The following is a 24,151-nucleotide window of genomic DNA, read 5'->3' as shown; positions in this document are numbered from 1 at the left end:
TGCCAGGAGTTAAGCAGGAATCAGGTAAGAACAGGGGCAAAAAGTGGAGCTAGAAATACATATATAAATAATTTTCTTCTCTCTAACCTAATATAGCTTACTAGATCCTTAAGTTAAACTTTGTTCTTCTTTAGGACAAAGTACCCTTATTAGAGTACTCTGCTGGTAGAGTTCCATGTGCAAAAAATATATCTTGATTTCTTTCAATACATTACTATATGGAAAAACTGAGTCAATATATGTTGTCATAATGTAGGGGTTAAAATCAAGTTCTTTGGTGTTATAGACCTTGGTTTAAAACTATGTTGAAAGACATGTATCATATGATCTCACTGATATGAGGAATTCTTAATCTCAGGAAACAAACTGAGGGTTGCTGGAGTGGTGGGTGGGAGGGATGGGGTGGCTGGGTGATAGACGTTGGGGAGGGTATGTGCTATGGTGAGTGCTGTGAATTGTGTAAGACTGATGAATCACAGACCTGTACCTCTGAAACAAATAATACATTATAGGTAAAAATAAAAAAAAAGATAGTGGAAGGGAAAAATGAAGGGGGGGGGGAGATGAACCATGAGAGACTATGGACTCTGAGGAATAAACTGAGGGTTCTAGAGGGGAGGGGGTGGGGGGATGGGTTAGCCTGGTGATGAGTATTAAAGAGGGCATGTACTGAATGGAGCACTGGGTGTTATACGCAAACAATGAATCATGGAACACTACATCAAAAACTAAAGATGTAGGGGCACCTGGGTGGCTCAGTCGGTTAAGCAACTGCCTTTGGCTCAGGTCATGATCCCAGGGTCCTGGGATCAAGCCCCGCATCAGGCTACCTGCTCGGCGGGAAGCCTGCTTCTCCCTCTCCCACTCCCCCTGCTTGTGTTCCCTCTCTCGCTGTCTCTCTCTGTCAATTAAATAAATAAATAAAATCTTAAAAAAAAAACAACTAATGATGTAATGTATGGTGATTAACATAATAAAATAAAATTAAAAAAAATAAAATCATTACAGCATGAAAGCAAACATAAATAAATAAATAAAACTAACTCTGTTGCTGTTGGTGCACCTGTGTGACTCCATCGGTTAAGCATCTGACTTTTGATCACAGCTCAGGTCTTAATCTCAGGGTCATGAGTTCAAGCCCCACATTGGGCTCCACACTGAGCATGGGGCCTACTTCAACAACAACAACAACAACAAATAACTAACTGCTGCTTATTAGGTGAGTTACTTCAGGCAAGTTACGTAAGTAACTTAGGTCTCTCTTGATCCTCAATTTCCTCATCAGTCCAATAAATTTAATAATCCCTACCTCATAAAGTAATTATGATGATCCCTAGAGACTTATGTATCTATATGCGTATTGTCAGTAGTACTTGTGCAGTTCTTTATATATGCATATAAAAATGCACATATGCACATGTATATGTATAATGGCCAACACACAAAGTATGGCATACAGTAGCTGTTCCACAGAAGTAGTCCCTTTCTACTTTCATATCAAGATTTTTAATTTAGTTGTTAGATTATCCCAGTCCTAGTGGAAAAGTTAAAAATTGACTTTGTTCTCCCTTAACACAGTACAATATGTGTAGAAATCACCAGTAGGAATTCTGTCATTAGAATTTTTAGAATGTAAGTCAAAATCGGTATTTTGCTTTATGAAGATATTTTTATTACTCCTGGGTAGAATTCAGAGAAGAAATCAGTACAAGGTAATTCACTCAATATTAAAGTTGTGCATAGTGGGTTATGCTTGATTGCAACACTGCAGGAAGAATCAGTTTTAAGTATAATGAGCTGCACAAAAAACTTTGTATACTGTTCTTTCTTTGACTTAATGAATGCCACGACCTAGTCCTCTGTGAAATGGGTGCCATAGCTTTCCATGATGCACTGTCCATGTAAAATTCTGTTACTCCATATTTTCTATAGGTTTCACAGGACCTGTGTCCACAATTTGAGATGTTGTACCATGTTAGAGAGTGATAACAGTATTATATTTAGTCTTGGCTCTTCTACTCAATAATTGTGTGACTTTGGACAAGTCCATTAATTTGTTTGAAATACAGTTCTTGTCTATAAGGAGAAGGAGTAATTTTGCCTATTGCATATCCTTATATTGGGGCTTATGTGAAAATATAGACATGAGAGCTTTTATAAACTGTAGAATGCTCTCTAAATGTTTTATGGTTTTTATTGCTGGACTTGGTGGCTGCTTCTTCCACTTGTCAACCATGTTTCTGAAGCAATGTAGAGTTGCTGTTTAAAGTAGAGAATATGTAAGAGACCCCAGATGATGTGAGGAGACCACCTTTTTCTACTTGCTTTTTCAAATGTAAGTGGTAAGAAGTCTGAGATGGAAAACCAGGGGATTAATTAGGGGATGGTTCTACATTTGCTTAAGAAAATGAGTGGTGTTTTTAGGATGCTTTGGAAATTAAACAGTACTTAGGAGTCTGTTACATTTTTCTACACAAGTGTTTCAAAGTATTCTTTGAGTAGGACCCAAACAGATTCTCCTACCTAATCCCAACATGCCTTTTCCTTTACTTGGGATGACACCATAGTAGGCTTTGTCACCCGGGACAATCTGCTCCCAGCCTTGATAGCAGATGACACTTATGGGTTTGCTTCTTGGGTCATAATGAACATCACATGGGCTCTCCAGGGTTCTTTTGTCATCCTCCTTGCTTGAACAAGGTTTTCAGACAGTGCTCTGCTCCTGCCGTCAGTCGTGACCTGGCTGCTGAGATCATGTTTCTCACATTTTATTTCACTACTCCAGCATATTTATCTTAAGACATGGTTAATTCAACCTGTATTCACTCTTGGCTTACGCATCTACTTTGAGCACAAAAGTCTGGATTTTTTTTTTTTTAAAAAGATTTTTAAAATCGTTTTTTGTTTCTTTTTTGGCTGTTTCAGTGATAGAAGGCTTTTATAAGTGTTATAAGAAACCTGCTTCTTGTGGAAAGTAGACTAGATCTATACCTTAGTAACATAAAAATGTATTTCCCTCTCATGAAAAGCTTAACATGTGTATAGTACATTTTAAAATTTTAATGTGTTTTTGGCTAAATATGCCATTTTGAACTGATATTTAAAACTGTATAAAGATCCTGTGGCTATTGATAAAAGTACTTTAGTAGAAAACGCTGTGACATTTAAGACATTACCACGCTGTACTGGGTGACTTTTCTTTGACGTTATTGCAAACATCTCATAGTTGATATTTAGCCATTTTCCTGATACCAGGTGCCTTGCATAAGGCCTTCTGAGTATATTGATGCTTGTGAATTATGCGTTTCAGAAGTATCTGGAGAGGGCCCCCTCCAAAAAGAAAATGTTTCCTCCATCAGTTTTCTGATGGAGGTTTGCTAAAATTCCAGATCGGATCCTTTTGAGTTTTTGTTTTTGAACAGGTAGCTTCATAAATAAAGTCACTCAATTTTGAGTGATTTGATGAATATTTGTGTGCCTACTATGTGATATGTACCAGAATCAATTATTTCTACTCATGGGAAAAGTGATGAGCTGATTTTGATGGGACTGGGGAGGAAGAAAGCAATCTGAGAACACTGGGTTCCTGAGTGTAGTAATAAAGGACTGGCACAGGAAAAGGGTATGGGCAAGTTTGACCATAGGATATGTTTAATACTTAAATAAAGTGTAGTTCGTGAAATACATCTGTGATCCTGGCTTCAAGTTGTACTATAGTGGAATGCCTAGTGGCCTGGGTGTAGGCAAACATGGGTTTTGCATGGCTGTCTGCCACTAAGCCACTTAGCTGTGACCCCTTGAGCAAGTCCCCTCACTTCTCTGGGCTACCACTTACTGGTGGAGTGATGGAATGGAACTAAATAATTTATAAAATGAGTCTTCTTTTCTGAAGCCTGCACACCTGAAAATATTAGTGGTTAATATGTATTGGGAAGTTAAAATATAGCAGTCACCATCTTTATTCCCATATTATAAAAGATATGATTTGTAAGTTACCAGTCCAATACTCATTTCTGATGTCAGAGTCAGGATTTGAGCCGAGACCCATCAGTCTCTGCTATCCTTGTGCTTAGCCCTTATGCTGCACATCCTCTGAGTGAAGGCTGATGAAGAAAGGGAGTCTCCTCCTCCCCTGCTCCTCTGTGTAAGTTTTCAAGATGCCACCTGTCATGAAAGAGCACAGATGACCTTTGCAGGAGAATTATGTACCCTTATATTTCAGGAGGCCCGGCAGGCCCACTAAGGTCCATACTTACTTTTTTTGTTGTTCAGTGCAGGAATCCTTTCTATAAAATCTATGACCAAAACTGTCTTTGCTAAAGGGTAAGTTGGGGTAGGTGTTGGGGTCAGTTGGCAAAGAAGCAAGACCGGTAGTTTCTTTGAAACACCTATTAGGGAGAACTAGCAGTGACAAAGGAATATCTCTTTAAATAACCCAATCTTCTAATCCACATAGAACTGATGACATTTGCATGCATTCACTCATCACCTCAGGAGTCATTCTGATTTCTCAAAAACATGTGTAAAGTGTCCACTTAGGTAAACGTTATTTTATGTTGCTGATGTTGGAACATTTGCTTTAGTCAGGAATATTCAGCTAATAGTTCTTTTCCTTGCTGTGCTTTTTGCTTGTGTGTGTGTGTGTGTGTGTGTGTGTTCAGACCTACTGATCAATGATTTCAGGTAATCACCTGCCAAGTTAAAACCATTTACCTCTCAAGATATGCTGAGTTAGTTTTATCTTATCACCACAGAAATGAATTTATTGGACCATTTTGGACTACATGGTCTTAAAGATACCATCTTAAATAAAAAGAAGGTAAAGGAAACAAGATTTCAGTCATTGCTTTCTTTCCCAGATCTATCTCATCGCCTTTAATATATTGTTCATTTCCTGCTAATGCTTTGAACACTTAAGCTCAATAAATATTTAAACTTGTGTGTAAGCACTGATTTTTGGACTTTTAGCAAACTGATTGCCTGGGACTGACGCTTCTAACCAAGTAAAAAAATTTTTTTTCAAAATACTTTGTAGTTGGGGCACCTGGGTGGCTCAGTCATTTAAGCGTCTGCCTTCAGCTCAGATCATTCATGATCTTGGGGTCCTGGGATCGAGCCCAACATCCAGCTCCCTGCTCAGCGGGGAGTCTGCTTCTCCTTCACCCTTGCTCATGCTCTTTCTCACTATCTCTCTCTAATAAATAAAATCTTAAAAAAATACTCTGTAGTTTTTCTCCATTTAATTGTGAACACCAGAACTAAGCCCATATGAAGGGTTATGCATGGTTTTCAGAGAAGTATTAAGGAACTAGACAGTGTAATGAAAATGGAATATGTAACTTATGGTGCCCAGTCTCTATTTTTAAGTAATTGAGAAATGAAAAACTAACACCTTCATTCCAGCACCTGATGATAATCATTGGGTTTTGTTGCAGCTCAAGGAAGACATTGTATGAAAAGAATAATAAACAAATGGAACATATTGTTAGTAATATGCATAATTACATTAGTTTACCATTTTAGATAACTCATTCACTATTCCATGAACTAATTTGGTAAGAAACACAAATTTTTGTGTTTCTTACCAAATTTGTTTCTAGCCTCACTTTTATTCCTGAATCCTATTCAGAGATGAGTAGTCATAACCTGAAGATTTAAACTGAGATGTTCTACCATTTACTACCTCATACTTAATCTCAAATCTTTTCAGCTCTTCTCTAATTAAGCAGTTTTTCTGTTAGTCACTTAATCTTATATTCCCTTGAAACCACACTTTGATACTACCTCCAGTCCAAGCTCCACCATTTCTTGCTGGTCTTGGGTCAGGTGTCTATCAGAGTGCCTGGCACATAGGAGTTCTTAAAGTCATGGTTTTGTTTCCCTTGCCTCAGAGCCTCACCATTCTCTAACATCCAGATCCTGTCTATTCTTCAAAGACTAGGTCTGGTCCCATCTCTTACATGAAGCCCATGGGACTTATATCCTTCTCTGAGCCAAATAAGGAAAGTTATTTGTCACTAAATAGATACCACTGTGAATTATTTTCTTTTTCATGCTGTATCAGTTGGGGCTCTTTGGCTAGAAGCTTTAAAAATGGATTTGGCTAACTTGAGTGAAAAAAGAAAATTTGGGGGTGGGCTCTGCCTAGCCCACTGAATTCACCAGAGCCCGGAGAACCAGGGCTGGGAATGGATGGGAACAAGGCAGTATCAAATGGATGAGGAATGAAGAATCTGGTGAATGGTCTCGTAGCTGGATCAGCAAGCTGCTGAAGAGATGAATGAACTCCAACCACTTCTCACACTGTTGTGGCAGTTTCTTGGGATGCAAATTGGAAGAGACCATGTAATGAGCTCAGCCCAACCACACCAGGGCAATAAGTTAAAGGATTTGTTTTTTCTGATTGCCCTAAAAGGCCAGGTGCCTGGATTTACCATCCCCAAAGACTACACATAGTGGGAAACACATAACCCCCTTAAAAGAAAAATGTGATGCTTTTAAGAAGGAGAAATAGATGGTTGGTGACCAAACAAGATGTTCCCTACCAGTTTTGCCCTTCAATCTCCAGAAATTCTCATTTCTTTGAGAGCACAGATTGTATTGTACTATTTTTTTTAGAGTTCCTATAGTTTATTCATTGCATGTTAATCCCTTATTGTGTGTACCAGTACCTATTTTAGGTGTATGTGCTATATTCAGTAGTATATATATAAACATTCCTTTCTTCAGAAAGCTTGCCTTTTGGTGAGGGAGTGAGACAATGAGCAAAATGAGTAAAATTTGGGTTGTGTTAGTAATGTTGGTGACAGAGGAAAAATAAATCATGGCAGGGTAGTAGAAAATGCTTTGGTACAGAACTTGCAGTTTCAAAAAGTGGTCAAGGAAGGTCATGGCAGGAAGGGGACATTTGAACAAAAACTGGTTTGCACAGGGAGCAAGCAATGCAGATGTGCAAAGGAAGAGCGATCACGTCAAAGGGAACAACAAATGTAAAGGGTCCGAGGCATGTGTACCCCGGGCAGGTTCAGGAACAGCATGGAGGCCGGTGTGGTTGGAGTAGAATGAAGGAGGGGGAGATAAGAGATGTAGGAGGGAACTAGACCACCGTGGAGGCAATGCATGAACAACACGTGGCCTCTGTTTCCATGGGCCTTATGGTCTAATAGGAGGCACAGAGGTGTGCTTTCAGTACATTACAGTGAGTCCCCACATTAGGCATGCGGGTGGGGTTCACTGTACCCAGGCAGCAGGACAGGCCTGGCTAGGTGTCTACCAGCCTGTGAGCTCTTTCACGGAAAGACCTGTCTTACTCATTTTGCTTCCTTAACTGCTTGTAGAGTGTCTGACATATATCTTTTTTTTAAGATTTTATTTATTTTAGAGAGCATGTGTGGGGAGGAGCAAAGGGGAGGGAGAGGGAGAAAGAATCTGAAGCAGACTCTGTACCCAGCACAGAACCCCACACCCAGCTGGATCCCTTGACTGTGAGATCATGACCTGAGCCGAAACCAAGAGTCAGATGCTTATGGACTGAGCCACCCAGGCGTCCCACTGGCTTATCTCTTTTTTTTTTATTATGTTAATCACCATACATTACATCATTAGTTTTTGATGTAGTGTTCCATGATTCATTGTTTGCGTATAACACCCAGTGCTCCATGCAGAACGTGCCCTCTTTAATACCCATCACAGGCTAACCCATCCCCCCACCCCCTCCCCTCTAGAACCCTCAGTTTGTGGCATATCTCTTTTATGTATTTTTAAATTCATTTTGAGTGACTGAATAATGAATAGTTTGGGCACAATACTTAGGGAGGGACTTATTTTCCTTGATCACACATAGGTGAGGCTTACAGAGATGACAGGGAATAAGGAAAAGTCACAGAGGATAGAAGGGCTGGGATTTGAATCTCTGCAATTTATTCTCTACTCAGTATTTTTCCTGTCCCTGGCATCATTGCTTTGATACTATGAAATACTGAAAACAAAAACTGCTAAAAAGGATTTTAGAGAGATATACATAATATCTGTATTAGTTGCATGATTTGTAATACCAATGTAGTTGACTATTTTACTGCAATATAGGGATTTGATTTATTGGTTTATTTATACTGTTTTATCTCCATGTGGAAATTTTTGGGCTTGTTATTGTAATTTTTCTCTGCAGTGTACCCAAAGAACATCCAAATGTAAAATGAAATGCATCCCGTATGGCTGCAGGCAGCTATTAGGCACCTGATAATTTGAATTTTTCTATTGCAACTGGTGCTGCCAGTATCTTCAGCTATTTATTTAATGCTGAGTTGCTCCTTCCACCATGTCCACTTGAATTATGAAGTGGAAGTTTGGTGCCCTTATGTAACCCAACGCTTGTATTATTTAATTAAGCAAGGTGCTACATGAATCAACAAAACAATCCAAGCTGAAATCAGGAAAACATGTTTCAATTAGTGACAGCAGGACCACTGCCTGAGGACCCCATTCATCCAGTGAAAAATATGACCATGCCAGAAAAATATAAAGCATTACTTATAATATTCTGTCTGCTAAACCAGTATTTATTGGAGTTGATAATTTTTGCAAAATACCTCTTTTACTTCCCTTTACATTCCATCTCTCAGGTTTTGGAGTCCTCACAGACAGAAATGTAAATTTGTGTTAAGTACTTAAAACACCTAGTAAAGGCTTGTCTGGGTTTGGAAGCCTATTAATCAATTTGAAAAACATTTTGTGTCAGGTACTGTACTAGGCATTAGGGGTGCAAAAATGAACTTAAATATGAAGTCTTTCCTTAAACTTTTAACAAGAAAGTGAGAAGCCATTAACTAACATACCATGTTATAATGGCTATGATACTAGAATATTTGGAATAGAACACTTTGAGAGTCTAGAGGAAAGAGAAGGTATTCCATCAAGGCACAGGAAATGCTCCTGAGAAAGTTTTTATGATAAAATGGAGAAAAAGGGAAAGCGATTCCAGGTGAAGGGAACATCATGAGCCAAGTTCTAGATCATTGATAAAGGGTAACACTGTAATAGTGCCATGTGAGATGCACACAAGAATGCTGGCTGAGGGATTGGGATTTATCCCATTGGTCAGGGAGAGCTAGGAGAGAGATGTTATATGTGAAGTTCTTGTGGAAGGTTTGTTTAAGTGAAGATGTCAGAAGACCTTTAAGAGACAATAGGAGTAGAAGTCATGAGGGAAGCTGGGTTGATATCCTTAGAGAAGGAATTTACACTGAAAGTGAAGAGCACTGTGATTCAACAGCACTGGTAACAGGAGGTCAGAGAAAAGTACTGTTCGTGGTGTCAGAGGAGCCAGGCTTTGCCTTGTGTTTGGACCAGGTCTGCCAGCTATTCTTTTAATAGTAAAAGATAATAACAATAATCAAAAACAATGATGATAATGATAGTGGTAGCTAATATTTATTGACCACCTACTCTGTGCCAGATATATTCTGAGAATTTTTGGTTTAATCCTTATAACAACCTTATGAGATAAGCAATATTGTCCTCATTCCCATTTTACAGATGAGGAAACTAAGGCACAGAGATTTAAAGTCATTTGCCCAAGGTCATGCATCTACTAAGCCATGGATCTGGGACTCCAACAGAGGCAGCCTCGCTCCAGAGTCTGTACCATATTACATCTCTTAATTCTAACCATCGTTGGGAGAAGTATTAAGAATAAAAATTGTTTTCTTATGCCCAAAAGTCAGAGCCTAAGGGTTTTAGTGGTTAAGTCACATAAAAGTATGGCTTTAATCGATTTTTTATCTTTAGATTTCCAAGTCAGTATGTGATTGTCTGATAGAAGCATCATAGACATATTGAAGCAATTCCACTTCTCAGAAAATCCCCATACCTCTTGGAACTACCCCTTCCTTTCTAACAGACCAGCTGATTCTCTTCAAAATGGGGGAGGCTTGGGTATTCAATATTACACGGTAACATAGCTGGCCTTTTGGTGGTCAGGGTAGGGGGCATGGCTGATTAGCTTATCCCTGTGATGATTAAGTATGGAATATAAGATACAATGGCACCAGCTGGCTGAGTTTGGTGGTAGTGAAGATGAGGGGATGTAGTAGCAAATGGTTGGAAGGGGCAAGAACTAAAAATGAGTTGGGTGCCAACTTGACAGGAGATGACTGAGACCCAAGATTTGTTAAGTTTTTGATGATTGTAAGCTGACAGTCTCATAGGGAAGAAGAATAGAGTGCATGTTTGGTCTAAAACCAAGAAATACCATTAGTGTAACAGGAATACAGAAAAAGGGGAAGTTCACAGGGCCTGAAAAAGTCAAGGAAGACTTTGCCAAGAGAAAGGGATAAGAACTGGGTAAGTGGGCAATAGCTTGAGCAAAGACATGTTGGGAATGCTTATGGTGGGCACAAAAGTTAGAACAGCCTGAGCATCAAGGCCACATGTGTGATGAGGAAGGTGGGAAATAGTTTGAGTGAGGTCAGATTATGGGGGCATTCAAGGGAGTTTGGTGTTTGGGCATCTTCACTGGCTCCCTTTTTCTTAAACAAAGAATTAATACAAGGGTGTTTTAGGGTCATCATTGATTCTGATACATTGGATTGCAGAGAGACTGCAAGAGGAAAGGGCAGTTAGACTGAGATCCTAAAGTGTGTGTGAAATGGATGGAGTCCTGGAAGAGGATGTGGCTGTGGGACTAAGGAGTAAAGTGCATGTCCTTCAGGCATTGTGAAGTGAGGATTGAAAAAGAGGCGAACCATGAGAGACTATGGACTCTGAGAAACAAACTGAGGATTCTAGAGGGGAGGGGGGTGGGGGGATGGGTTAGCCTGGTGATGGGTATTAAAGAGGGCATGTACTGCATGGAGCACTTGGTGTTATACGCAAACAATGAATCATGGAACACTAAAAACTAATGATGTATGGTGATTAACATAATAACAAATACATATATAGATATAGATATAGATATAGATATAGTTAGATAGAGTAGATGAAAGAAAAGGGACAAGACGGGTAGGTTCCAAATCCAGCCTTGAAGAGTGGAAGACTGAGAACACCACCAGTGAGGTACTTGGGAAGATAAGCCTATTGCATTATCAGAAAATTGTTCAAAATTGATTCTCGCAGGAATTATATACTGTAGTTTACTGATTCCAAAATGCATGTCTCTATCTCTCTGGAATTAAGATGCATCCTATATGTGCTATTGGCCAGTCTGCTGTTATGATGTCCTTGCCTTTATCTGTGGTTTTGTACCAGAACTTGCAGAATTGGTGTCAGTACTCCAATGAGAAAATCTGAGACAACATGGGATCCCTCTCAATGGCACAGAGAATGATTTTGTGGAAAGCACGGAGACTGGAAACACCTAGTCAAAACTGATTTGGGCATTCACACTGTGCAAATGAACAAAGATTAGGGATAACTTAACCAATCTATTTCTTTTTAATTTATGTACAAGAATGATATAGGATAAAATACCAGTCTAAGTAAGTTTAAAAGAGCCTTTCAATAGAGACAAAATAAAAAATATAAATAAGAAAGCATTTCATAGTTTAATTGGTGGTAGTATTTTTTGTTGTTGTTGGTTGTTTTTAATTCTCAGTACATATAATGGGCATCTTAAAATCAGAGACATCTTCCGTTCATTGAAATAAGGTAAAATATCCAGGACCCGCTGCTTGTTTGAAATTTGCTTGCTGTGGATTTAAAACAAGTAAGTATTTTAGAGACTTCTTTAGTCAGAGCTTTGTTTCATTTGTGTAGATTGAGTGGATTTGGATGCTGTCCCCTGGTTAATTTAGGGTGGCAAGAAACAATGATTCTGTGTCTGTGATCTTAGACTCTGAGAAAGCTAGTGAATTATTGTAAAATGTGCAGTAGTCTAGAGTGTGTATTGGTCTTCTCTGAAGTCTGAGTCACATAACTACACTGCTTCTTTTCATCCAAACATGGATCCCATAGTACTTTTACATAGCCCTTCTGGTACTCAAGGATAGTATAAATGTCGTCTTAAGGATAATGACGTTAGCCACATTGATAACCCGCGTTGTCAGTTTCCATTTGAACTTCCCCAGTTTGAAACAGTTTGTACTACTAGGTTGGTTCAGAAAAAAACAGTCATTATACCACTTACAGTTGGGGAACTGAGACCCAGAGAGGGTAAACAACTTGTTCAGGTCATGCTGGTTAGTAGTAACAAGTGTCAGAGAAGAATGAGATGGACCAAGGTTGGATGGCTCCTTGTTCAGCACTCTTCTTTTTACTTGTTCCTATTGAGTTGTTCTAGAGGATTTAGGAGCAAAATAAAACCATATCCCTTTTTTTTTGAGTCACAGACCCTCAGGTATGTGAAGGCAGCGCTCACAAGTTGTCACTTCATTTCCAGGCCAAGCATATGCTTTTCCAGACTGTCAGTATCGGAACTCCTCTACAGATCCTTGAAGTGACATTTATTGGAGGAACTGGTCAGGTTTACTCAATTGTGAATTGGCCAAGGGGGCATGTTGGACTATGAAATGTTATTTCCTGCATTTGTCTTTGGTTAGCCTCCACTCAATATACAATAAAACTACCTTCAAAACTACCACATCATGAATCCTTTAGGTATGCATACAGCACGATTTGACAAAACCCAATGAAATGACTATCTCCATTTGTCTAGCCACTGGTTCTTAAAGGAAAGTGAGCAATGGCAACTCTCTAAAAAACAAAACAAAAAACCCATGCCTCACCACACATCTACTGGAACAGAAGTTTGGGGAGAGCAGCCCAAAGATAGATATTATGAAAGTAAATACACTTGAGAGACTCTAATGTATTCCTGAGATATTACTGTTATACTAATAAGGCCTAAAGTTACATTTAAGAAATGCTCCCACCTAACTTTATTGGCTCATACTAATCTTGCCATTATTTGATATCATCATGACTTTTTCCATAAAAACTGTTACTGAGCTAGGTCTTCCTACTCATGCACATAATCATTTATTTATTCACCCATTCAACAAATATACATTGAGTGCCTGGTATGTTTTAGGTATGGTGGATAAGGTCATGAATGAGCAAAATACATATTGCCGTGGAGCTTATATTCCTCTGCAGAGGCAAATAATAAACAGGTGGAAGTATCTCTTTGGAAGTCGTAAATGCTATGAAGGAAGATGTATCTGGGTAAGAGGATAGGGAGTGATGGATATAGGATAGGAGGTTGCAGACTATACAAATAGAATGGTCAGGGAAGGCTGAGGAGGTATGATTGAGGAGAGTCCTGAGTCAAGTGAGAGAGCAAACCATAAACAGAGCCAGGGTGAAAGGTAATCCAGACAGAGGGAACAGCAAGTGCAAAGGTCCTGAGGCAAGGAAGAATTTGGACTGTTACATTTTGTGTTAGTATACAACCATTTTTTGATTCTGCATAGTTGGGCTAGTCTTTCAGACACTTAGGGTAAAACTTACCAGAGCCTGAAAGTTGAACTTTATTAAAATAATTTATGGGTTTCTCATTATCATTTTCTAATCTTAAGGACTTTTTTTTTTTTTTTTTTTAAAGATTTTATTTATTTATTTGACAGAGAGAGACACAGCGAGAGAGGGAACACAAGCAGAGGGAGTGGGAGAGGGAGAAGCAGGCTTCCCGCGGAGCAGGGAGCCCGACGCGGGGCTCGATCCCAGGACCCTGTGATCATGACCTGAGCCGAAGGCAGACGCCTAACGACTGAGCCACCCAGGCGCCCCTAATCTTAAGGACTTTTAAACAATATTTAGTCTACTTTTTTCTCTTTGTAGAAGAACAATAAATGAAGTCGGATGATTGTTTATCTTCAATGACATTTTTGTTAGTGTGTTTTAAGAAAGGTAGTGTTGCCTCCTTGTGGGTGTCTAGAATCTACCCGGTAGCAGAGTCAACCAGATTGGTGGACCTGACACTGGCATATATCTCAGCCAAATATACTGTATAGCTTCTGACAAATGCTCATACTGCAGTCTCCCTTCCCTCCCCTCCCCCGACCCAAAGCCAAGGACATAATATTCTTACTCATTTTCTGGCTCTGAGTGTCTTTGTTTTTGCAGGCTAACCTTTTTGTCATCTTTGACAGGCTCCGTCTCATTCCTGGCTTTAGTTAAACTTGACTGACATTCTTACAGGTCAGTGCTTTTCGTCTATTTCATTCTTTGTTACTTGTTTCCCCTACCATCTTCTGTGTGTCTGTTTTAAAACCTGACACCCTCAGAAAGTTCTCTCCTAACTATATTATTTTCTCTAGAAGCTTGCTGTTTTGCCTGCTCTTCAGAGCTGTTTGTGCGTGTGTGTGTGTGTACCCAACGCGTGTGTGTTATGTGGCTGTCATTCTTAGGGTCTCTGGCTCATTTCGAGGGAGGTGGGTTCCTATTTAGAATAGTCTGAGCATAACATCATGCTTGCTTTACTTCTAAGGTTGATAAGCACTTTTATTAAAATCCTGTTTGTCTTAACTCAGGCTTTCTCTTTTTTTTGGACAAACTCGTACATGATACAGTTTCTTTTTCCCAAAGTTCCTGTTTCACCAGCATCACCAGCCAGTGAATCTTTGTTAGAATTATGGTAAAGGAGCTGTTGCTTTTCTTTTCTTTTCTTTCTTTCTTTCTTTTTTTTTTTTTTTTTTTGCTTTTCTGTTAGCATAGTGATTAAGAGCAGGGCCAAAATATGGGTTTAAATCCAACTCAGTCACTTACTCTCTGGGGGACTCTAGGCAAGTGTAAGGAAGACTGAAGTAGTGCACTCCAGCTGCTTAGGACAGTACTTGGTACATAGTCATCACTTAGTAGTTTTAGTGGTCTCTGAGGTGCCTGGGTGATTCATTTGGTTGGGCATCTGACTCTTGATCTCAGCTCAGGTCTTGATCTCAGGGTCATGAGTGGAGCCTACTTAATAATAATAATAATTTTATTATAATTAATAAATAATAACTATACTATTATTATTATTATTATTATTATTATTATTATTATTATTATTATTATTTTAGTGGTCACTACCACCACCACCACCATCATTATCCTCCTCATTACCAAATCATGTTTCTGAGAAAACAAATTGTCAAGGCCAGTCAAGAATTATCATGTTCTCTAAAGAAGTGTCTGGATTGGTAAAATTTCCCATCACTATGATATTATAACTCTATAAAAATATTTCTCATCTATATTAAGAAAATATCCTTCACACCTCTGTTCCTAAGAACTTCAATTTCTTTTTATAGAGAAGTTTAATTCTCCTTAACTTCTGGTCCCAGACTTATATATCCAAATCCTCATCAAAGTGTTCAACAGAATTGGGGATCTTACCAGTATCAAAAAGTACCCTGTAACGTAGAAGGCAGAGAGATAAAAGAAGATTCTGTTACTGTTAGGAATGACTGCCATCCCTCCAAGATAAATTACTTTTTAACTTGATTAGAATTTTGAACAAGGAGAAAGGAAGAGCTTAATTAGTCATTTTAGGGTAAATCAACCATGCTGATAGAGTGGCATGGAATAATCTGAGAGTGGTGATAGGAATTTAGAGTTTAATCTGAAATATATAATATTGTTCATATTGAAAAAGTGGTCAGAAGGAAAGAATATTGGTTATTAGACACTTCTCTTCAGATACAATTCAAGCTAATAAACTTACTACTTTATTTCTGTTTCTTCAGAGATAAGGCAAGGCACATCAAAGATGTTAATGCTGCATTCATTCATTCATTCATTCATTCAGCCATTACCTATTGAGTGTCCACTGTACATCAGGCACCGTTCTGGGCATTAGGGTTACAGAGGTGAACAAGATAAGGTGCCTGCCTTCACAAAGCTTATATTCTGGAGGCGGGAATTAGATGTTAAATAAATCAGAAAGATAATTTCAGCTGTTGCTAAGGGCTGTGAATAAAAAAACAGTATAACGGAATGGGAGTAGTACCAAGAGGAAAGAAATGCAATACTTAGGAAAGAGATAGGAAGGATGAAAAGTTACAGTTCTGGGTTTGGGGGAGTACTTGGAGGTGCAACTGGGTTTTATATTTTCTCCTATATGGATTTGGGAAGCCATTTATGGATTTCCGGCAGGAGAGTAACATGCTCTGAATTTCATTTCACAGCAATTCCTCTGTCTCTTGTCAACAATGTATTTGAAAGAGATAAAACTCTATGTGAGGAGACCCATTAAGTGTTGGGTCTGTAGGTAGGAGGATGGTGGTTTGGACTCGGTGGGGGAAGTGGACTTGGAGAGAAGTGAATAGGTTCAAGATATATTTTGGGAGCTGAGTTAACAAGACCTGCCGGAGACTAGCTGTGTGGGATGATAAGACAGAAGGCTGTTTCTGGCCTATCTAATGGGTGGAGGATGGAGCAAGCCCTTTATTGAGAAAAGCAGAAGAGAAGTTGGCTTTTTTTGGGAGGGATAGAGAAGGGGGGATGAAAAGTTAAGGTTGGGGCTTATTATACTTGAAAAGCCTGTGAAGCATCCACATGAAGGTATAGATAGCCAGCCATTGGAACGGTCAAGACAAGAGTTAAATTTGGGAGGGTCCATATATTCACAGTATTAATACCATGGGGATTGGGGAGATTGGCAAGGAGGAGGGAGAATAAAAGAGCCCTGGACAAACCTTGGTGAAATCCAGTTTAATTGGTGGGTAGAGGAAGAGGAGATTATTAAAAATAAAACTTTTTAAAACAATGGCAATCTTTTTTTCTCATGATTTTGGGGGTTGAGTGTGCTCATCTAAGTAGTTCTTAGTCGTGGTTTTAAGCAGCAGCTGGGGGTTGGGGTCCCCTCAAAGCTTTTCCATCTCACAAAGACTGCCTGGCTGGAAAGACTCCAGTGGTTGGGGCTCCTCAGGCAACTCTTTCTTTGAGGTCTCTCCATATGGCAGCCTCAGGGATCTGATCTCCTTACACAACAGCTGAAGGATTGAAAAGGAACAGTGCGAGAGGAAGAAGGAAAGCCAGGAGAATATTTTATTGCTGAATCCAAGAAGAGAAGTTTGAGGTAGTTGTCTATCCTGTCAAGTTATACTGGAAGATTAAGCTGAAAGCACAGAAGGTGCATCATATTGGCAAGATGGAAGTCCTTGTGCCCTAAGCACAAGTGGTTTTGGTGCGATTTAGGGGTGGGGGGAGATTGGAGGGATTAAGGGGTGAACAGAAGGAGGGAAAAGCAGATGGAGATGGTGAGTGCATTGATTTTTCTTAAGAAGCTGTAAAGGGGCCAGAGAGAGTAGGACCCAGAGAGGGATGTGAGTTTAAGGGAATCTTAGACATTTGAGATGACACCTAAAAGAAAAGTTCATGTGGGTAGAGGACTGGCTGGCATATGGTAATTACTGTGGGGCTTAAAGGGTCAAGATAGCTTGGAGTCAAGGTCTCTGTTTCCTTTTCAGCTTAAGGCAGTCTCTCTCCCTCCTTTGTCTCTTGCCAGGGGCTTTTTGAGTATCCATGTGTGACTGAAATTAGCCTGTCCCTGCACATCTCAGTAACACGAGCCAATAAATTTGCTTCCTTTTTTCATGGCTTAAGATACTTGCTATAGAATCTTTTTATTATCTATATGATACATACATTTATATATGATACATTGTCTGTATGATGATCTTTCAAAGAATTTTAAAAAGCACACTGCATAGTTCCCTCCAACAGCCATCCAGACTAAAGAATTGGGGGGGGGGAATGGGGAAAAAGTAATATTTTATTATAGAGTTGTTTTTTGGATAGCATATATAACATTTACTTTACCATTTCAATGTAAGTTACCAGATATTTAGAATTGGAAGTGAAATCTGATGCCATCTGGTTCAAATTCTTCACTGAATAGAAGACATGGATGCCTCAAGTAAGTGAATGACCTGTGGAAGGAAAGAAGCTAGGACCTGGATGGTAACTTAGAAACCTGGTTTTGGGGTCACACAGACATGAATTTGAATCCTGGTACTGCCTCTCACAAGTCCTGAGCTTATAAAAATTACTTAACTGCTTTGTGTTTGTTTTCTAATATTTCATCTGGATTAGTTAATAGATTGACATTACAGTTATTGTGAGGCATAAATGAGATTGCAAATTAATTAGTTAGGCATCTTGCACCTAGATATCCTTTGTTTAGTGTTAGCTCTGTATAGTCCCAAGACCTTGAAAGAATTAATACTCTAAACACTGAAAAATTGAAGATCACAATAATAAGGGTCATATTTTCTCTTGTCATCTTACTGATACTTTAGGCTAAACCAGTAATTTGACTTTTCAATTGAAATTATTATTCTGATTAATTGTAGATTCACATGAAATCATAAGAAATAATACAGAGAAAATCCACATACAGTTTATTCAGTTTCCCCCAATGGAAACGTTTTGAAAAAACTATATTACTCAACAATTTGGTGTTATAAACAGAAAATTTTTTATTGATGCTAATATCTATTAAGGCATCAGAAGTTATTCTTTAGTACACAGTCCTTCAAAAGAAAATAAAAATTATGAAGCTTCCAAATTCTATCATTGCTCAAATGGAAGTATGGATAATGTGCATTTTGATTCTCTTTTTTAAAGTTATGATTAACTTTACATAATTTGGAGCTAAAGCAATGTCCTGATTTGAACATCTGATAGAACCCATTAGACAACAGGATTTACTGCAGCAGACTTCTGACTTGGCTTTGATTTGGTAACCTTGGCCAAGCCACTTAAATTTTATATTCGAGAGCTAATTGTAAACTGGGGCAAAAGTACATATCTCTGCCTGATTCATGGGAATATTCTGGATGAAGTAGATACCATGTTTATCTATCCCCTGCCTATCTCCCTAGACTTCTTTCTTGATACTCTCCTTTTGCCTTCTATGCTTGGCCATAAGAATGTTCTCAGTTCCTCAAGCATAGCATGCTCTATCTCATTTCTGCTCGTTTTCTTATGCTCTTCCCTCTACTTGGAATATACCCTCATTCCCTCTCTGCCATACCCCCCAATCTATTCACACATATATTTCCTCCCTCTGCCCCTCCCCATCCCTCTCTAAGTCCTACTTAGTTTCCCCGATCGTATCTTTAGCAAAGTCTATAGGGGAGGCTCCCCATGACCTCCAGGCTGGATTAGGTCCCCACATTGTATGTTCCCTCATCATCTAGTGCCCTTATTTCATGGGACTTAGCCCATATCCTTGCTGTGTTTTGTCTGGTGTCTATTTTCACCAATATACAAAGTAAAGGCAGGAAAGAATACTGTCTAGATCACTGCTAACCACACCTATCACAGTACCTGCTGCAGAGTGGGTGCTCAATAAATACTCATGGAATGAGTGACTGAATAAATTTAATAAACATACACTTTGTCATATTTATTTAGTATGTGACTCATCTAGATTTAAGACCATTAAATGTTTAAAACTATATCTTTATGGGGTGTTTTAGTTTTCCTTATTTTTTTCCCTTTTCTTTTGTTTTCATGTCAGAATTGCTGTGTAATTATCTTGAAAAATACCTCGAAGTGTGGCCAAGATGAATTTTAAAAAGGAAGGCAAGCACAAAATAGAGAAGAATGTTTACTTTAATGCGTTAAAGAGTGAATGTGAAGTTCGTGCCAGTCCCCAGTAAAGCACATACAGTAGCAAATTGCTGCTTCTCATTCTGTCTCAGATGGTGAAAATACCTTGCAGTTTTCAGGCCAATTGAGGTTGTATGTGCTGTGTGCATCCAAATGCCCAATATGATGCTGTAACTCTTAACTCTGTTGCTGAGATAAAATGGCTGAAACAGTTAAAAGACTGACCTAGATGGGCATGGTTCTTCCCTGTACATGTACCGTCTTAACCACTAAAGAGAATCATTCTTCTCCTAGTCTTTCCATTTTGATAAGAGATCATGATAATGAGCAGCACTTTCTGGTAGGATTTCCCATAGTACTGGTGCAAGGTTCAATATCACTTTCTTTTGTTTTTCTGTTTTGGAGCTATTGATTTTTGCCTTAGGTGATTTTTCTGGCATTACAAAATGATAGTCTGTTATTCCTTATATCTAAATGATAGGCATAAATTTTACCTGAAATACCCAATAGAATGATTAATATTCACTGTAACTCATAATTAAACTGGCAGAACTTGGATCATGAGCACTATATTTTAAAACATGCATTTTTATTGTCTTTTAAATAAAATTCATTAGTTCTAATTTTTTCCTGATCATTGAGAAAAATTTAGCAAATATAGAAATATATTTTAAAAAGGAAAAAGTCCTTATTTTGTAATATAAATGCAGAAATTATTGATATTTGGTCTACCTCCTTTGACATTTTTGATGATACAGGTATTTTTAAATACTCAGAAGTTTTCTCTCTGTAATCTAATGTGGTGTCCTGCATTTTTCAACTATTATAATATTATACATTTTCCCAGATGGTTAAATTCTTAAAGGGGCATTAATAGTCCATGCTATGTATACAACATAATTTATTTAACCATTCTGTTATTGTGGGATATATGTTTCCAATTTTTAGCTTTTATAAAATATGCTGCAGTGACATTATCTTTGAATGTTAGTCTGCATATATGATTACCCTAGATTTTTACCTGAAAATCTCAATACTGGATCATAGGATATAAATATTTTTTAAACTCTTGATACAAACTACCAAAAAGCTTCCAGCAAAAGTCTATTAATTTATAGCTCCACCATCAATTGATGAGATTGCCCATATCACTATATTCTTTCAACACTGTCATTTTTTAAAACCATGCAAAATTATATCTTCCTGATTAAATTTTTAATTTTATTATTAGTGAAACATTTTAGAAATTTGTGACCCATTTTTCTCTCCCGTTTTGTTAAGTATCTATTCCTACCTGTCCTTTTGTATTTGTCTTTAGGAGATTTACTACTTCATAAATTTTTAATGTTATTTCCATGTAAACTATATTTCTATGGTCACAGTTTTTTTTTTCAGATAATTCTAGTTTCCTTGCATTTTAATTTTCTTGAACTAGGCAAGTTCAGGAAATTTTATTTAGATCAAATCTATTGATGTTTTTCTTTGTGAATCTTTCCTAGCTTTTGTATTTAGAAATCCTTTCCACATCCACAATGCAGACAGATATTTACCTCTATTTCCTCCTATATATTTTTACAATTTCATTAAAAAGTTGAAATTTCTTAAAGGAGTACTTCTATAACGCATCAGGTGGTGTGTAATAAAAGAGGCAGAGTATAACAACCATGAGGGATATTTGAAGTGAGGCTTTGAGGGAAGGCCTCACTGCTCTGTACACATTTGAGCAGAGACCTCAGGGGGCCAGGGAGTAAGCCAACCAGATGTGTGGTTGTGCATGTTCCAGGAAGAGGATTAGCAAATGTGAAGGTTATTAGTGGGAGTATGCCTGGCATACATACTGAAGGAATATTAAGAAGGCTACTCTGGGTGGAGCAGAGTGGGTGAGGGGGAGAGAGCAGGAAATGAGGTCTGAAAGAGAATGGGCTCGAAGCAGGAGTGGTCCAGCTCTCATAAACCATTGTTGAGTACTTGGGTTTTTACTCCTAATGACATGGGAACTATTCCAAGGGTTTAAATAGAGGAGTGATCGGACATGACTTTCTTTTTAAAAATTACTCTAGCTGTTTGATAAAGCATAGATACCTAAAGGAACACATCCAGGAGAGGGAAGAGCCTAGCAGGGACCCTTAGGTGGGAGCAGCCTGGCATGTGGGAGGAATGGCAACAAGTCTAGTGTGGCTGAAACAGGGGGAGAGTTAGGTGCAGGGCAAGATCAGAAAATGTGTGAGGTCGGTGAGGAAATGTTCTTCCTTCCATTTTTTACTTTCTTATTGGTTATCTGGTTTTTACTCCTTTTGGGGTTAATTCTGCTTGTTTATAATTTATCAGAAAATTGCTTACCTTTCTACATTTTTCAGTACTCTGCTCTTAATTTTCTCTTAAGAACTTTTCATCCACCTGTATCTAGCATATATTTTCTTTTGAAATGGTGTTTTCTTGCTTATAAACTTCCTAAAACCCATTTACAGCATTAATTAACAAAAAGAGTAGTATATTTAAAAAAATAACTTACACCTATCCTTTTTTAATTCATTTGTAGTATCAGTTAGGTTGCATTCAGATATATGTGATAAACCCTACTGTGGAGGTTCATCCTAATAGGGCTTTATTTTTCTCACATTAAAGAAAGCCAGTAGGTGGGTAATTCAAGGCTTATTCAGAAGTCTCTAGGAAGGCATCAAGGATATAGTCTTCTTCTACCATACTAAGCATGTATGTGGCTGTCATGCTGTTCACAAAATTGTCCTCCAGACATGAAGTTCTGATTCCAGACAAGAGGAAGAAGGGGAAGGACAGATGGCAGCTAAGACTGTTCTTTTTCATTAGGAAACAAATCATTTTCTTAGAACCTCCAGTAGTAAGCATCTGATTACTTCATGGCCAAAATTGGGTCACATAACTGCTCTTACCTTCAGGGGAGTCTTTAGGAGCAGGTATTTTGAACTGGCTACATTGCTGCTTTGACTACAATCTGCACTTTCTTAGTTAAGGAGAGGGAACTAAGAGTGTTTACCACAACGTACAGTCTATAGTAGAAGCAGTACAGAAAAGTCTCAAAAGAAAAATATACATGGTCTAGTCAATATATATGTAAAAATAATAATAATCTATAAAATTCCAAAAATGCAAGTTAAAACTGTTACATTCTGGCTCATTAGGTTGGCAAATTAATAATAGTGATAATACTCAAACTTAGTGAGCATAAGGTGAAATGGCAGTCCTTTAGGAAGTATAACTTGGTATAAGCTTTCTGGAAGCAATTTAATAATACATGTGGTGTGTGTGTAAGGGTATCTTAGGGTTTGTTTTGCATTTCCCTGATGACTAATGAAGTTGAGCACCTTTCATATGTTTCATGACCATTTGAATTTCCTCTTTGGTGAGTTGCCTGTTCAAATCTCTTGCCCATTTCTCTACTTATTATTATCTTTTTCTTATTAATATGAAGTTCTTTATATTTTCTGGATACAAGCCATTTGCCTGGGATATGTGTTGAAAACCTCTCCCAGTCTGTAGCTTGACTTTTCAAAACTCTCCTAATAATGTCTTTCATATACAGAATTTCTTAATTTCAGTGTTTTCTAACTTATCAGTCTTTTTCTTTATTGTTAGTACATTGTATGTCCTGTTGAAGAAATTTTTCCTTACCCTAAGTTATTTTCTAATAAAATGTCCCAGAAAATTTACTGGTTTTACCCTCATATTTAGATCTAAACATACTTATTTAAAAGATTTCCTTTCTCAGTCATTATCTTTGCCATAATTCAAATATCTTTATTCACATCCATCTTCTTCCGAGCTCTTGCTTCTGGTGCATTGGTCTATTTATCAATCACTGCACTAATACTATTCTTTCTTATTTTCTGTAGTTTAAAAGTAACTTTTGATATCGAAGATTTGGCAAATTCTTCTATCTTTTTTTCCCTGTTCATTTGAAACCTATAAAGCCCTTCATTTATCTTGACTGTAGAAATTACAGTATACTTCCTTGACCTATTAAAGTCTACTGTTAATTGTACACAGAAGTGTTTTATATGTGTACTTACTGAAGGCTAAAGATAGTGTCTCTATCCCAAACAGCATAAGATTCTTCTTTATCTTTTTTTTTTAAATCAATCAGCTTTATTTTTAATTTTTAAAAAATTTTTTTTATTCCTATGTTAATCCCCATACATTACATCATTAGTTTTAGATGAAGTGTTCCATGATTCATTGTTTGTGCATAACACCCAGTGCTCCATGCAGAATGTGCCCTCCTCAATACCCACCACCAGGCTAACCCATCCTCCCACCCCCCTCCCCTCTAGAACCCTCAGTTTGTTTTACAGAGTCCATCGTCTCTCATGGTTCGTCTACCCCTCCGATTTCCCCCGCTTCTTTCTTCCCCTCCTTCTTCTTCTTCTTTTTTTTTTTCTTAACATATATTGCATTATTTGTTTCAGAGGTACAGATTTAAGATTCAACAGTCTTGCACAATTCACAGCGCTTACCAGAGCACATACCCTCCCCAGTGTCTATCACCCAGTCACCCCATCCCTCCCACCCCCCACCACTCCAGCAACCCTCAGTTTGTTTCCTGAGATTAAGAATTCCTCATATCAGTGAGATCATATGA

The sequence above is a fragment of the Neomonachus schauinslandi genome, chromosome 5 (assembly GCF_002201575.2).
Source record: "Neomonachus schauinslandi chromosome 5, ASM220157v2, whole genome shotgun sequence".
NCBI classification, from domain to species: Eukaryota; Metazoa; Chordata; class Mammalia; order Carnivora; family Phocidae; genus Neomonachus; species Neomonachus schauinslandi.
Note: the sequence above shows the minus strand (reverse complement) of the source record.